General features: G+C 40.6%; 1 long non-coding RNA gene across 1 annotated transcript; it reads left to right on the top strand.

Moving 5' to 3' along the window:
- Window positions 1-9,387: 9,387 nt before the first annotated feature.
- Window positions 9,388-10,307, top strand: LOC115163322 (uncharacterized). The gene is made up of 2 exons (XR_003869728.1): window positions 9,388-9,473; window positions 9,911-10,307. It is a non-coding gene; the product is annotated as an uncharacterized LOC115163322 (long non-coding RNA).
- The last annotated feature ends 7,002 nt before the right edge of the window (window positions 10,308-17,309 follow it).

Below are 17,309 nucleotides of genomic sequence, written 5' to 3'. Positions count from 1 at the left end.
AAAGACAGTACCGTGCAGTATCGAAGAGCCCTTACTGCTGCTCGATCATCCTATTTTTCCAACTTAATTGAGGAGAATAAGAACAATCCAAAATGTATTTTTCATACTGTCGCAAAGCTAACTGAAAAGCAGCATTCCCCACGAGAGGATGGCTTTCATTTCAGCAGTGATAAATTCATGAACTTCTTTGACAAAAATATCATGATCATTAGAAAGCAAATTACGGACTCCTTTTTTAAATCTGCATATTTCTCCAAAGCTCAGTTGTCCTGAGTGTCACGACTTCCGCCGAAGTCGGTCCCTCTCCTTATTCGGGCGGTGTTCGGAGGTTGACGTCACCGGCCTTCTAGCCATCTGTCACGCCCTGACCTGAGAGAGAGGGTTTGTTTCTCTATGTGGTTAGGTCAGGGTGTGGGGTGGGCATTCTATGTTTGTATTTCTTTGTGTTGGGCCGAGTATGGTTCCTAACCAGAGGCAGCTGTCATTCGTTGTCTCTGATTAGGAACCATACTTAGGCAGCCTGTTTTTCCTTTGGGTTTTGTGGGTAGTTGCTTTCTGTTTAGTTGTAAGTACCTGACAGAACTGTCAGGAGACTCATATCTCCCTCACTCATATCTCTCACTATTTTTGTTCTGTAAGTACCTGACAGAACAAAAATGACAAAAGCTGTCATTTTTGTTAAATTTGTAAAGTGTTAATTTTTGCATTAAACTACAAGATGAACATATTCCACTCTGCACCTTGGTGTACTCATTTTGACACCTGTGACACCATCTCTGATCCATTTTTCATTTTCCATTGGTTTTGTCTTGTTTTCCTTCACACCTGGTTCCAATCCCATCAATTACATGTTGTGTATTTAACCCTCTGTTTCCCCTCATGTCCTTGTCGGAGATTGTTTATTGTAAGTGTTTGTGTACGTCTGTACTGGTGTGCGTTGGGTTATGTTTACCCATAGATTTTTATTATTATGTTTTCCGGTGGGTTTTTTGTAATAAACTGCGCCGTTGGAAACAGTTATTTCTCTCCTGCGTCTGACCTCTCTTCCGCCAGTTAAACACCCCTTACACTGAGTCTGCACAACACTGCCAGGACCTAGGGTCACGGGAGACACAAGTTTTTTAATCCTATATCTCTTGACACATTGATGAAAATAGTCTTGGCCTCTAAACCTTCAAGCTGCATACTGGACCCTATTCAAACTAAACTAAACTGAAAGAGCTGCTTCCTGTGCTTGGCCCTCCTATGTTGAACATAATACATGGCTCACTATCCACTGGATGTGTACCATTCTCACTAAAAGTGGCAGTAATAAAGTCTCAACCTCCAGTATTTATGCAGCAATAGTTTGTGTCGGGGAGCTAGGGTCAGTCTGTTATATCTGGATTATTTCTCTTGTCTTATCCGGTGTCCTGTGTGAATTTAACTATGCTCCCTCTAATTCTCTTTCTCTTTCTCTCTCTCTTCTCTCAGAGGACCTAAGCCCTAGGACTATGCCTCAAGACTACCTGGCCTGATGACTCCTTGCTGTCCCCAGTCCACCTGGTCATGATGCTGCTCCAGTTTCAACTGTTCTGCCTGCGGCTATGGAACCCTGACCTGTTCACTGGACGTGCTACCTTGTCCCGTACCAGCTGTTTTGGACTCTCTCTCTGCCACACCTGCTGTCTCTAACTTTGAATGATCGGCTATGAAAAGCCAACTGACATTTGCTCCTGAGGTGCTGACCTGTTGCACCCTCTACAACCACTGTGATTATTATTATCTGACCCTGCTGGCCATCTATAAACATTTGAACATCTTGGCCATGTTCTGTTATAATCTCCACCCGGCACAGCCAGAAGAGGACTGGCCACCCCTCAGAGCCTAGTTCCTCTCTATTCTTGCTAGGTTCCGGCCCTTCTATGTAGTTTTTCCTAGCCACCGTGCTTCTACACCTGCATTGCTTGCTGTTTGGGGTTTTAGGCTGGGTTTCTGTACAGCACTTTGTGACATCAGCTGATGTAAAAAGGGCTTTATAAATACATTTGATTGATTCAATTTGATTCTATAACATGCTATTTACATTTTAAAAAATGGAGATGTGGTTGTAAAAATGTAAACTTCTCCTTTAAACAGTCCTCTGTGGGTAGTATGCTGACTCCATTCATTAGCGTCCCTCTTGAAGCTCGGGCGTGTTTTGACACAACGCGCTTCACCACTTCTAATATTTACACTAGCCTGGACCACCAACAGAACAGAATCTCTCTCACACACACAACTCTCAAACACTTTCCCCCGAAATATGTTTCAATTATGCTTTGAATCCTCATTGGATTCAATAGAACGGAAGGGAGGGGGTAGCAATGCTCTTGACACTTGCACCTCTCAGATTTTACACGTCAGCTTTAGCTCATTCCTTCTACAAACAGTGAGACATCATCATCCATCATTCTGAATGGAGGCGGGAAGAGATGAGTGAGAAGTTACATGTCTGTTCTGTTGAACCAATCAGCACATGATTTATTCTCCTGGCTAGCATGGGTCATCAGAAAACCCCACGAGTATTAGATAGAATCTGACAAAAATGTATCAATTTGTTTCTGTGGATGGCAAATGTAAGGTACGTTTTGGTACCCCTCAAGGCACTTTCTCTGACTACTACCGTTCTCTTTATAGATACTGAACAAAAATATAAACGCAACAATTTCAACGATTTTACTAAGTTACAGTTCGTATAAGGAAATGAGTCAATTGAAATAAATTCATTAGGCCCTAATCTATGGCTTTCACATGACTGGGCAGAGGCGCAGCCACTTGGGAACAAGGCCCACTCATTATGGAGCAAGGTTGAGCCACTTTCCCCACAAAAAGGCTTTATAACAAACAGAAATACTCCTCAGTTTCATCAGCTGTCCGGGTTGCTAGTCTCAGACCATCCCTCAGGTGAAGAAGCCGGATGTGGAGGTCCTGGGCTGGCGTGGATACATGTGGTCTGCAGATGTGAGGCCGGTTGGACGTACTGCCAAACTCTCACAAAACGATGTTGGAGGCAGCTTATGGTAGAGAAATTAACATTCTCTGCTGGACATTCCTGCAGTCAGCATGCCAATTGCACGCTCCCTCAAAACTTGAGACATGTGGCATTGTGTTGTGTGATACAACTGCACATTTTAGAGTGGCTTTTTGTTGTCCCCAGCACAAGGTGCACCTGTGTAATGATCATGCTGTTTAATCAGCTTCTTGATATGCCACACCTGTCAGGGAATGGATTATCTTGGCAAAGGAGAAATGCTCACTAACAGTGATGTAAACAAATTTGTGCACAAACTTTGAGAGAAATACGCTTTTTGTGCATATGCAAGATTGCTGGGATGTTTTAATTCAACTCATGAAACATGGGACCAACACATGTTGCGTTTATCTTTTTGTTCAGTACACGGTGCATTCAGAAAGTATTCAGACCCCTTGACTTTTCCCACATTTTGTTACAGACTTATTTTAAAATGGATTAAATAAAACATTTTCCTCATCAATCTACACACAATACCCCATAATGATAAAGCCGAAACGGGTTTAGAAATTTTTGCAAATTTATATATACTGCTCAAAAAAAGAAAGGGAACACTTAAACAACACAATGTAACTCCAAGTCAATCACACTTTTGTTAAATCAAACTGTCCACTTAGGAAGCAACACTGATTGACAATACATTTCACATGCTGTTGTGCAAATGGAAGAGACAACAGGTGGAAATTATAGGCAATAAGCAAGACACCCCCAATAAAGGAGTGGTTCAGCAGGTGGTGACCATAGACCACTTCTCAGTTCCTATGCTTCCTGGCTGATGTTTTGGTCACTTTTGAATGCTGGCGGTGCTTTCACTCTAGTGGTAGCATGAGACGGAGTCTACAACCCACACAAATGGCTCAGGTAGTGCAGCTCATTCAGGATGGCACATCAATGCGAGCTGTGGCAAGAAGGTTTGCTGTGTCTGTCAGCGTAGTGTCCAGAGCATGGAGGCGCTACCAGGAGACAGGCTAGTATATCAGGAGACGTGGAGGAGGCCGTAGGAGGGCAACAACCCAGCAGCAGGACCGCTACCTCCGCCTTTGTGCAAGGAGGAGCAGGAGGAGCACTGCCAGAGCCCTGCAAAATGACCTCCAGCAGGCCACAAATGTGCATGTGTCTGCTCAAACGGTCAGAAACAGACTCCATGAGGGTGGTATGAGGGCCCGACGTCCACAGGTGGGGGTTGTGCTTACAGCCCAACACCGTGCAGGACTTTTGGCATTGGCCAGAGAACACCAAGATTGGCAAATTCGCCACTGGCGCCCTGTGCTCTTCACAGATGAAAGCAGATTCACACTGAGCACATGACAGACGTGACAGAGTCTGGAGATGCCGTGGAGAACATTCTACTGCCTGCAACATCCTCCAGCATGCCCGGTTTGGCGGTGGGTCAGTCATGGTGTGGGGTGGCATTTCTTTGGGGGGCCGCACAGCCCTCCATGTGCTCGCCAGAGGTAGACTGACTGCCATTAGGTACAGAGATGAGATCCTCAGACCCCTTGTGAGACCATATGCTGGTGCGGTTGGCCCTGGGTTCCTCCTAATGCAAGACAATGCTAGACCTCATGTGGCTGGAGTGTGTCAGCAGTTCCTGCAAGAGGAAGGCATTGATGCTATGGACTGGCCTGCCCGTTCCCCAGACCTGAATCCAATTGATCACATCTGGGACATCATGTCTCGCTCCATCCACCAACGCCACGTTGCACCACAGACTGTCCAGGAGTTGGCGGATGCTTTAGTCCAGGTCTGGGAGGAGATCCCTCAGGAGACCATCCACCACCTCATCAGGAGCATGCCCAGGCGTTGTAGGGAGGTCATACAGGCACGTGGAGGCCACACACACTACTGAGCCTCATTTTGACTTGTTTTAAGGACATTACATCAAAGTTGGATCAGCCTGTAGTGTGATTTTCCACTTTACTTTTGAGTGTGACTCCAAATCCAGACCTCCATGGGTTGATAAATTGGATTTCCATTGATTATTTTTGTGTGATTTTGTTGTCAGCACATTCAACTATGTAAAGAAAAAAGTATTTAATAAGATTATTTCTTTCATTCAGATCTAGGATGTGTTGTTTAAGTGTTCCCTTTATTTTTTTGAGCAGTGTATATATATATATATATATATAAAAAAAGAAATACCTTATTTACATAAGTATTCAGACCCTTTGCTATGAGACTCGAAATTGAGCTCAAGTGCTTCTTGTTTCCATTGACCATCCTTGAGATGTTTCCACAACTTCATTGGTGTTCAACCAGTGGTAAATTCAATTGATTGGACCTGATTTGGAAAGGCACACACCTGTCTTATGGTCCCACAGTTGACAGTGCATGTCAGAGCAAAAACCAAGCCAAGAGGTCGAAGGAATTTTCCGTAGTGCTCCGAGACAGTAGTATTGTGTCAAGGCACAGATCTGAGGAATTGTACCAAAACATTTCTGCAGCATTGAAGGTCCTCGAGAACACAGTGGCCTCTAACATTCCTTAACAGAAGCCACTCCTCAGTAAAAGGCACATGACAGCCAGCTTGGAGTTTGCCAGAAGGCACCTAAAGGACTCTCAGACCATGAGAAACAAGATTCTCTGGTCTGATGAAACCAAGATTGAACTCTTTGGCCTGAATGCCAAGCGTCATGTCTGGAGGAAATCTGGCACCATCCCTATGCTGAAGCATGGTGGTGGCAGCCTCATGCTGTGGGGACGTTTTTCAGCGGCAGCAACTGTGAGACTAGTCAGGATCGAGGGAAAGATGAACGGTGAAAAGTACAGAGAGATCCTTGATGAAAACCTGCTCCAGAGCGCTCAGGGTCTCAGACTGGGGCAAAGGTTAATCCTCCGATAGGACAACGAACCTAAGCACACAGCCAAGACAATACAGGAGTAGCTTCGGGATAAGTCTCTGAATGTTCTTGAACCCGATCGAACCCGATGGAGAGACCTGAAAATAGCAACGCTCCCCAAATACAGGTGTGCCAAGCATCATTACTTTAAGACATGAAGGTCAGTCAATCTGGAACATTTCAAGAACTTTTAAAGTTTCTTCAAGTGCAGTCACAAAAACCATCAAGCGCTGTGATGAAACTGGCTCTCATGAGGACCGCCACAGGAAAGGAAGACCCAGAGTTACCTTTGCTGCAGAGGATAAGTTCATTAGAGTTAACGGCACCTCAGATTGCAGCCCAAATAAATGCTTCACAGAGTAAAAGACACATCTCAACATCAACTGTTCAGAGGAGACTGCGTGAATCAGGCCTTCATGGTCGAATTGCTGCAGAGAAACCACTACCAAAGGACACCAATAATAAGAAGAGACTTGCTTGGGCCAAGAAACACGAGCAATGGACATTAGACCTTTTGTCTGATGAGTCCAAATGTGAGATTTGTGTCATTGAGACGCAGAATAGGTGAACGGATGATCTCTGCATGTGTGGTTCCCACCATGAAGCATGGAGGTGTGATGGTGTGGGGGTGCTTTGCTGGTGACACTGTCTGTGATTGATTTAGAATTCAAGGCACACTTAACCAGCATGGCTACCACAGCATTCTGCAGCAATGCGCCATCCCATCTGGTTTGCGCTTAGTGGGACTATCCTTTGTTTTTCAACAGGACAATGACCCAAACACACCTCCAGGCTGTGTAAGGGCTATTTGACCAAGGAGAGTGATGGAGTGCTGCATCAGATGACCTGGCCTCCACAATCACCCGCACTCAACCCAATTGAGATGGTTTGGTATGAGTTGGAAGGCAGAGTTAAGGAAAAGCAGCCAACAAGTGCTCAGCATATGTGCGTACTCCTTCAAGACTGTTGGAAAAGCACTCCTCATGAAGCTGGTTGAGAGAATGCCAAGAGTGTGCAAAGCTGTCATCAAAGCAAAGGGTGGCTACTTTGAAGAATCTAAAATATGAAATATATTTTGATTTGTTGAACACTTTTTTGGTTACTATATGATTCCATATACGTTATATCATAGTTTTGATGTCTTCACTATTATTTTACAATGCAGAAAATAGTCAAAATAAAGAAAAACCTTTGAATGAGTAGGTGTGTCCGAACGTTTGACTGGTACTGTATATTAACATTACTTGCATAGAAGTGAACTCATACCAGTTCATATTCCAAAGGAAATACAGTCTGATCTGGAATGTCACTGGATGGAGAATCGAGAAACAAGCAAAGAGGAGAGAGTATAAAAAACACCTATTCTATAGCAGGTGAAGAACTGAGAAATAAAGCAAAGAAGACAAGAACGCACAATCAATCAAATGTATTTTATAAAGTCCTTTTTACACCAGCAGTTACCACAAAGTGATACCCAGCCTAAAACCCCAACGAGCAAGAAATGCAGATGTAGAAGCACAGTGGCTAGCAAAAACTCCCTAGAAAGCCAGGACCCTAGGAAAAAACCTAGAGAGGAACCAGGCTTCGAGTACATGGCAATTCAGGCCAGATCGTTCTTCAAGACATTCAAACGTTCATAGATGACCAGAAGGGTCAACAGTTCAACACCTCAGGAGTAAATGTCAGTTGGCTTTTCATAGCCAGGAAGTGAGGTCATACTTGCACTGAAGGGATTTACGATGGGTGTCAGGCCACAATGTTGCATACACAGGTAAACTGCTTATGAAATGCTAATAACAATATGACATTGATGTCATCTAGATTCTAGACAATGCCAGAGATGAAATGCTGAGGTTTCATGGTATAAATTCTAACCAACGAGCAGATTCATAAAGCATAATAAACTGAATGTAAGATGAAATGCACTTTGGGGATGCACCGAACGTAAACTGAAAATGCACTTTGGTGGTGAAATTTCACTTCCTTATGTTATAAAATACATTTTACCAAAACAAATATGATTATTCATGTTCTGAATTGTTCAGTGCGGTCTTTCTCTAACATATCATAACATTATAGCAAAAAGTCAGATTTCGTAACCTAATACATCTGATAATAAGCACTAAGCTCTGACATCGTGGTGCAGGTTTCTCGTAACAGCTTTTTAGGATTTTACATTTTGTGGTTGTCGTCTTCAAAGTTCTTTCCACGGGTCGCAAAAAGAGAAATTATCATGAAACGAGCTGAATTAAATGTGAAAGGCTTTGAAAATAAAAAGCTTGGTATACGCTCAGTGCTCCGTTGACAGTTCACAGAAATACGTTTGTTTTGTATAATATCTTCGAAAAAGAACAGGAATTTCTAATTAATATGAAAAGCATATACCAAAATATGAAAAAACTACATGTCATGTCTCAAAATCAATATCCATCTTACCTCTATATTGTTTTATGTCCTGTGGAATTGAGAAAAAAAGATGACGAGTTCAAAGAAAAAGTTAGCCTGTAGCCTTAATTCTTGCACCGAATCTAGCCAATTTTTTTTTTTTTTTGGGGGGGGTCTTAGAGGATTATACACAATTAACATATTACTTTACCCATTAGATTCAATATTTTTGGGATTGGACACCCTACTGCATAGCTGGCATCATGTATTCATTGTACATGAGGACCAATGGGATGAGTTACTCTTCTGTATTGTAACAGTCAGACATCCCAGACAGAGAGGGCAATCATATTCAGTCACAATCTAAAGCTTCCTGCTATTTTCTAAAAATCAGATTTTATCACCAAGATCAAATTCACCCCCACATACACATCCATACATTCAGTGGCATTATGCTCGTTGGGGGCCAAAAGGCACATGCCCTCTCTGATTTGTCCGATTAAAAAAAAAAATCTAATGTTAAAGTAACTACTAAACCCATGTTTTAGCATAATTCTTTATAAAAATACCTGTCAGCAGTATTTTGCGAAGGGGCATACTGACTGGACCAGGCCAAAGTGTACCCCTCCCCAGGATTTTGCCAGTGCTTAGCTCATTCCGTTTATTTTTTATCCTGAAAGTCTTCCAGTGTCTGGTGGAAAGAAGACTGAACCAGGTTTTCCTCTAGGATTTTGCCTGTGCTTAGCTCCCTATCCATTAACGATTACAAGCATACCCATAACATGATGCACCCTCCACTATGATTGAAAATATGGAGAGTGGTACTCAGTACTTTGCCCAAAACACAACACTTTGTATTCAGGACGGAAATGTAATTGCTTGCCATATTTTTGTTTGTGTATTACTTGAGTGCCTTATTGGAGGATGCATGTTTTAGAATATTTGTTATTCTGTACAGGCTTCCTTCTTTTCCCTCTTCAATTAGGTTAGTATTGTTGAGTAACTACAATGTTAGGAAGGACGCCTGTATTTTTGTAGTGACTTACCAGAGTTTTTTTTACCCATCTACCATAGGTGCCCTTCTTTGAGAGGCATTGGAAACCCTCCCTGGTCTTTGTGGTTGAATCTGTGTTTGAAATTCACTGCTTGATGGAGGGACCTTACAGACAATTGTATATGTGGGGAGCAGAGATGAGGTAGTGATTCAAAAATCATTATTGCACACAGTGAGTCCATGCAACTTATTATGTGACTTGTTAAGCATATTTTTACTCCTGAACTTATTTAGGCTTGCCATAACAAAGGACTTGAATACTTATTGACTCAAGACAGTTCAGCGTTACATTTATAATTCATTTGTAAACATTTAGAAAAACATGTGTAGAAACATTCCTCTTTGACATTATGGGGTATTATGTGTAGGTCAGTGACAAAAAAAAATCTAAATTTAATATATTTACATTCTGTCTGTAACACAACAAAATGTGGAAAAAGTTAATGGGTGTGAATACTTTCTGAAGGCACATCCCATTAGGCTGAACTTTTATCCACAATTATATGAATGAATGGAAATGAATTATAGCTTTTTTGATGCTGTCGTTCCAAAAATATACAGTATGTTGCTGTTTTTCAGGTACAGCGTCTACAGAAGAGTGAGAAAGTGTACCCAGAACCAACCAACTAAGCCACTTCAACAGGTCAATGGTATTGATTTATTAATATTGATTAAGGGTGAAGTAATTTCATTTAAAGCAGGTCTCTATTCTCTCCAGAACCGATTAGTAGTATTGACTGGTAGGGGATGATAGCTCACTGTTTAGCTCATAATAAAGACCAAACAATTACTACACAAATGGACATGCTATTAGAGTTATTCAGCAGACTTCTGTCTCCGGGACCTCTGTATCTAGGTAGAAATTAATGGTAAAGATAGACAGGCTGCTGATATCTCAAATTACTGTGTCAGACTAAAATTATTGCATTTCGACAAAGGTGTTACCGGAGGGTTTTTGGCTTCAACAAAAAAAAAAGACGATCTGGAATTTATTGTAAAACATATCAGTTGTTTCACATGTCAAATATGTCTAATTATAGGTGGCTGATACACTGTCTGTAATCTGTCTGTTATACATTCTGCCTGTACTTTTTCTGTTATACTGACATTTTGACATGGCATGGATCCAGGTTTTTACACCCCCCATGGAACAGAATAAAAACTCGTATTGGCTGAAGAAGATCCTTTAGGGAATTAGACTGATAATCTTCAATCAATCATCAAATCTGCAACTATGCTATAGTTCATCACTAAATTCTGTTTTCTGCTGTTAGAGAAAATGTTGAGTAAACTTTTCATTTAGCCTAACTTTATATCAAACAAATCTAATAACCTTGAATTGTAAATACTGGTCCTTGTGGAAAACTCATACGTTTGCTTTCCCTAACCAATTGGGAAAATTCTCAAAACATGTCTGGTGTTTCACATTGTCCTGGTCCGCCAATGAAAATGGTCTAATTTACAGTAAGTGGCTGATCTGGATAGCTGGGGCTGTATCATCATCATCATCTCTAAATTGTCAAGATCTGTCTGCCAGAGCCGCCAGATCTTGGCTAGGGTCATAGTTTTGAAGCCCCTGGGCCAATTATCCCTAATAATCCCCAGATGTATATTCGAGGTTGCATGGAATTAGACACCTAATCTGCCTACGCCATTTCATAAGTAGCCTGATCTTGGTATAGACATCCTGTTTGAGCTCCTCTTGGGGTGTTTACTCTGTAAACCCACTAATACGATAAGTGTGATTGCGACTACCATTTGTCAGCTGAGGACCCTTAATCTAAAGCTTGATGCATTTGATGCGTAGCCTACGTTTCCTGAGACAGCAAGAGAGCAATATGAACTGACATCAATCCATCCACTACCACCTCACTCCTGTATGGTAAGGTTACCCAGGGGCATTCACACAGACAAGGTCCACAATTATCCCATAATCTACTTAACTATTGTCTGTTGTTTTAGTAGATCCTCTACTTACTCTACAATATGGTCTACTTAATTGAAATAAAACAGGAAATCTCTGAATTTTCTGAGACACAAGAAAAACTGTCTGTGGTCAGTTCTACAATGCCGGCGGTTTGTTTTTTATCAAGCAAACAAATAAAAAAATGGAGCATTGAATACAACCAACCATATTCTTTATCCTATCTTATCTTTTGTCTTTGGTCACAAGAGGATTGATAGAAGATTACCAGTCTAAATCTCCAATCTTTTCTTCAGCTGATAAGCTTTTTTATTCTGTTTTCTGGCTGTAAAAACCTGGATGTAGGCCACGCCATGTCAAGTAGCTATAACTGACTGATTACAAGGATTAGCCACCTTTAATCACAGATTATTCCACACCCGGGGCCACATTTATCAAAGGTGCGTACGCACAAAAAAGAGAACCTTGCGTGCACCAGTTTTCCTCCAAAGGTTGGTATTTATCAGATTTGAAATTGATGGGAAAGTGTGCATATCTCCACGCACGCCTCAAACCACGCATACGCACAACTTCTAGTAGTTGAAGAATTGTATTGCAAGCAAACATTGTCTTTTGGGGAAATGTAGGTGTTTGTAGACACGCACAGATGGTAATAAAAAAAACAATAATAAACAAGATGCATTTGCCGTTGGCAAGGAGATCCCATTACTGGGCTTCTAGGCCGAGGCTAATAAGTTTATTTCTTATATAAATCATAATGCAGAATATGTCTCTTCTTTTCTAACATGATTGTTTTATTCCTGCTACTACAAAACAAATATGACCATTTATCCATCCCTCATTCAAGCATATTTGACAATAGGTAGGCTACAGTACTGCTGTGCGATAGGAGTGTGACATCATAGCCTATTTAATCTCAGAGCCTGTACACCAAAGCAGGAGATAGATGATTTCTATTGATAAACAAAATATTGAACAACAGATCGTGTCTTGCATAGAAGTGTGGGCTGTAGCATTTAATTGCAGAATGCATGGCCAGTGTTTGGCACATGCATGTTTAGTTTGAAGTCACTGTAAAAGATCTAAACATTCTCCCCACGCCTCTAAAAACAAATGAGATCCAATTTGCCATTGCGCTTTCTTTTAGAAACTGTCATCATAGCCAAGCTCCAACATTTCCAAATCATCTAGCAAATGAAGGAATTTTTGTTACCATAAAAGGTGAATACAAGTTTTACAGGCAGGGTTGCAATGCTCTTTCACATGCGCAGAAATATAGCAACACTCAGATTAATCAACCAAAACGTGTGTATATAAACTCAGCAAAAAAAGAAATGCCCTCTCACTGTCAACTGCATTTATTTTCAGCAAACTTAACATGTGTAAATATTTGTATGAACATAACAAGATTCAACAACTGAGACATAAACTGAGCAATTAAACCCCGAACCACATAAAACAAATACCCCCTGCCACGTCCTGACCAAACTACAATAACCCCTTATACTGGTCAGGACGTGACAATCGTTGAAAGGCAGGGTCCTGAAAAAGGGACGTTTCTTTTTTTGCTGAGTTTATGATTAAATCGAATAGTGATATTTGACAAAGACGATATATCTTGACTTGCAAGACTACACTTGAACTTTACAAATCAAAATGGCTCAGTTTTATCAGTTAGGCTGTATCAGCATGTTGAAAATGAAGTCTAAACTAAGCCATATTCTTATTTTTATTATATTGCACAAAAATTGCAGTCTGGATTTATCTAGTCAATATGGTCACAAAACGATAATATCGGATATCGTGCTATTTGGAGTAGAATATCGTAGAAGAGGTCTCTGAAAATATTGGCCAACCTTTTGTGGGATACATTGATTAATCTCAATAATGTTTTGTGTATGCAAATCCTATAATCTCCGTGTGCGCCAAAATTGCCACGTGCACTGTCAACTGTGGGACCTTATATAGACATATGTATGATTTTCCAAATTATGTCCAATCAATTGAGTTTACCACAGGTGGACTCCAATGAAGCTGTAGAAATATCTCAAGGATGATCAATGGTAACAGTATGCACCTGAGCTCAATTTTGAGTCTCATAGCAAAATACTTACAGTACCAGTCAAAAGTTTGTACACACCTACTCATTCAAGGGTTTGTCTTTATTTTTACTATTTTCTACTTTGCAAAATAATAGTGAAGACATCAAAACTTTCAAATAACACATATGGAATCATGTAGCAACCAAAAAAGTATTAAACAAAACAAAATATACTTTATATTTTAGATTCTTCTAAGTAGCCACCATTTTCCTTGATGACAGCTTTGCACACTCTTGGCATTATCTCAAACAGCTTCACCTGGAATGCTTTTCCAACAGTCTTGAAGGAGTTCCCACATACGCTGAGCACTTGTTGGCTGCTTTGCCTTCACTCTGTGGTCCAACTCATCCTAAACCATCTCATTTCGGTTGAGTGATTGTGGAGGCCAGGTCATCTGATGCAGCACTCCATCACTCTCCTTCTTGGTCAAATAGTTCTTACACAGCCTGGGGGTGTGTTGGGTCATTGTCCTGTTGAAAAACAAATGATAGTCCCACTAAGCGCAAACCAGATGGGATGGAGTATCGCTGCAGAATGCTGTGGTATCCTTGCTGGTTAAGTGTGCCTTGAATTCTAAATCAATCAGACAGTCACCAGCAAAGCACCCCCACACCTCCTCCATGCTTCACGGTAGGAACCACACATGCAGAGATCATCTGTTCACCTACTCTGCGTCTCACAAAGACACGGCGGTTGGTAACAAAAATCTCCAATTTGGACTCATCAGACCAAAGGACAGATTTCCACCGGTCTAATGTCCATTGCTCGTGTTTCTTGGCCCAAACAAGTCTCTTCTTCTTATTGGTGTCCATTAGTAGTGGTTTCTTTGCAGCAATTAAACCATGAAGGCCTGATTCACGCAGTCTCCTCTGAACAGTTGATGTTGAGATGTGTCTGTTACTTGAACTCTGTGAAGCATTTATTTATTTGGTCTGCAATTTCTGAGGCTGGTAACTCTGATGAACTTATCCTCTGCAGAAGAGGTATTTCTGGGTCTTCCTTTCCTGTGGCGGTCCTCATGAGAGCCAGTTTCATCATAGCGCTTGATGGTTTTTGCTACTGCACTTGTTGAAACTATCAAATTTTTCAGATTGACTGACCTTCATGTCTTAAAGTAATGATGGGCTGTCATTTCTCTTTGCTTATTTGAGCTGTTCTTGCCCTAATATGAACTTGGTCTTTTACCAAATAGGGCTATCTTCTGTATACCAACCCTACCTTCTCACAACACAACTGATTGGCTGAAACGCATTAAGGATAGAAATTCAACAAATTCACTTTTAACAAGGCACACCTGTTAACTGAAATGCATTTTTAGCAAAAGCAGCAGCTACTCTTCCTGGGGTCCACACAAAACACAATACATAATGACATAATACAGAACATCAATAGACAAGAACAACTCAAGGACAGAACTAAATACATTTTTTTTAAAGGCACACGTAGCTTACATATCAATGCATACACACCAACTATCTAGGTCAAATCCAGGTGACTACCTCGTGAAGCTGGTTGAAAGAATGCCAAGAGTGTGCACTGATGTCATCAAGGCAAAGGGTGGCTACTTTGAAGAATCTCAAATATAAAATATTTAGATTTGTTTAAAACTTTTTTGGTTACTACATGATTCCATGTGTCATTTCAAAATGTTGATGTCTTCACTATTATTCTACAATGGAGAAAATAGTAAAAATACATTAAAAACCCTTGTATGAGTAGGTGTGTCCAAACTTTTAACTGATACTGTATGTAAATAAGCTATTTCAGTTTATTTTATAAAAATTGGCAAAAAATTCCCAAAACCTGTTTTTGCTTAGTCATAATGGGGTATTGTGTCTAGATTGATGAGGGGGAAAAAAACGATTTAATACATTTTAAAATAAGGCTGTAACGTAACAAAATGTGGAAAAGGTCAAGGGGTCTGAATACTTTTCGAATGCACTGTATGAATGAATGAATGAAATTGTATTTTCGTGTCAAATCGCCAATTGGCAACCCATCCCCTATGGGATTAATTGACACAAACATTACAATAATTCACTATGGTAATTAAATGATAATTCTTCTTCTGGTGTTCTCTGTATTGCGCATCGCATAAAAAAGGTAAAAATCAATACATAATAGTAAATTACATCCCTAAAGCAGTAGAATAATATACATACATACATACATACATACATACATACATACATACATACATACATACCATAAACAGATAAATACAGAAAAAGGGAAAAAAAGAAACGGAAGCATATTGTGTGTGTACCACCTGCCTCCACAGTTCCAGCCAAAAGTCTCTCCCCACAGCCGCTAAATATATAGGCCTAAATATAATCTCAGCACTACTTTTGACACTTTGCCATTCTCAAAACTAAACAATACCTAGACACAAGCTTGGTCACCCCATGGCATGGTGGTGAGAGCCCGGGGGGCAGCTAGCCTACTGGACGTTTTCTATTGTTTAATCCAACGTGAGCATTCAGACGAAAATTATTAGATGTAATACCTAGTGGAGCATGATGGTAGTGTGTGTCCCAAATGGCACCCTATCCCCTATATAGTGCACTACTTTTGAACAGGGCCCACAGGGTCCCTATAGTGTACTATATAGGGCAGGGGACCCAAAATAAAATGTAACTGTGGGTTTATTTTTCCTTGAGCGGATGGTCAGGGGTCCAGAACATATTTCTGAATAATTTGTACACTGCAAATTGATCGCAAGAATCCCAACAGATATAGTATATGACAAAAATATATATCATTTCAAACCTTTATTACATTGGGATACGATCACATATGCCGCTCTATTTATGAGTGGGAATACTTGGAAACAGATTTCCTAAATTAAAATCACTTTGAGCTAATTTCCTGGTGATTTTAGTCTTTTATGTCCAAGAGCAAACATGATAAAGCCTATTAGGGTTCCCTGATATAGGGAATAGAGTGCCATTTGGGAACGCAACCATGTTTTATTATTATGACAGAGACATGATCCTGCGTGGTAGTTGTAACTGAATCATCGCCAGCAGCAAGCTGCCAGTCTCTCCTCTCTGCTGTAACAAAGTACATTAGGAAAACACAGTTGGTTTTTTCGAGCCCTGTTCATTATGTGGACGTAATGATTTAATGTGTGTGTGTGGTGTTGGCCAGTTATGATTTGGGGTGGGGCAGACACAGGGAGGTGTCATTGGTGTGAGGACGATAACAAAGCAAGACTGGACAAAAAGATGCCAGCCAGGCCTCCTGAGTGGTCAGCAGTCTAAGGCACTGCATCGCAGTGCTTGAGGTGTTTTTTATTTTTAATACATTTGCAATTTCTAAAAACCTATTTTTTCTTTGTCATTTTTGGGTATTGTGTGTAGCTTGATGAGGGAAAGAAACTATTTAATCCATTTTCGAATAAGGCTGTAACGTAACAAAATGTGGAAAAAGTCAAGGAGTCTGTATAATTTCAGAATGCACTGTACATGTTAGTCAATCATTTCACCCACACCGCTCCCACACGTGAACGAGCGTCTGTATAGCCAAGCGCTAAGAAAGAACTTGACGAGCTGCAAGTCCCGCCTCTCCCATCTACTCATTGGTTTTCAGGAGCATTCAACCCCACGTGGGTATTTGAAAGATGAACGAGTAAATATTTATCTTCGTTCATATTCATTTAACATTTTAATTACTCTGCCATTTTCAAAGTCATGTCCCCCTTCCTTCACTTTCCATAAATAAGTCTAATCAATTTTGATTTTACAAACAGAGTTTATGTTATAAGAAGTTTAGGACAAGTAATCCCCCCCTTCCTGCCCTTCCTTCACCTGTTGGCTGCCATATGATAATGGCCCATTGAAACTACACCTAAACTATATCAAAACTAATCTCACACATAGGACTATAATAATAGATCGCCGAAAGATTAAATTGACAAAAGTCTGATGGGTGACAATATTATCAATTGCCT

Source organism: Salmo trutta, chromosome 26, assembly GCF_901001165.1.
Source record: "Salmo trutta chromosome 26, fSalTru1.1, whole genome shotgun sequence".
In the NCBI taxonomy this organism is placed as follows: domain Eukaryota; kingdom Metazoa; phylum Chordata; class Actinopteri; order Salmoniformes; family Salmonidae; genus Salmo; species Salmo trutta.
This window is presented reverse-complemented; position numbering and strand designations above follow the sequence as displayed.